Raw genomic sequence first — 438 nt, forward strand, 5'->3', positions numbered from 1 at the left:
CATAGTCTCCTCATGTGGCAGCACACAGTTGCACGTGTAAGTGGTAGTAAGACGTGATGTTACGCTGCATGTATGTTTGAAATAGATTGGTAGAATAAGTTGCGTTGGCGATGCACAAATCCACTTACCAATAAATGACAATCATCTGTTCAATACATTACAACTGCTTTGTGCAGGCATCGTTTCTTGGTCTCCCCCACGGGATATCCAGACAGACAAAGGCCGGTGTCGAACACGCCAGGAAGCGATTGTTTCGTTTGTGAGCCTATGAATGTGGCGCACGTGAAAATTTGGGGAAAAAGCAATCATCAGTGAAAATTATCACAATCACTTCACAGCGTCGAAATTAATTTTTCACGCAGCCGTGTCATGTCATGTTGTGTCCTGTCGTGTCGTGTCGTGTCGTGTCGTGTCGTGTCATGCCATGTTGTCATGTGC

The sequence above is a fragment of the Pollicipes pollicipes genome, unplaced genomic scaffold (assembly GCF_011947565.3).
Source record: "Pollicipes pollicipes isolate AB1234 unplaced genomic scaffold, Ppol_2.1 Scaffold_6052;HRSCAF=7182_pilon_pilon_pilon, whole genome shotgun sequence".
NCBI lineage: Eukaryota > Metazoa > Arthropoda > Thecostraca > Pollicipedomorpha > Pollicipedidae > Pollicipes > Pollicipes pollicipes.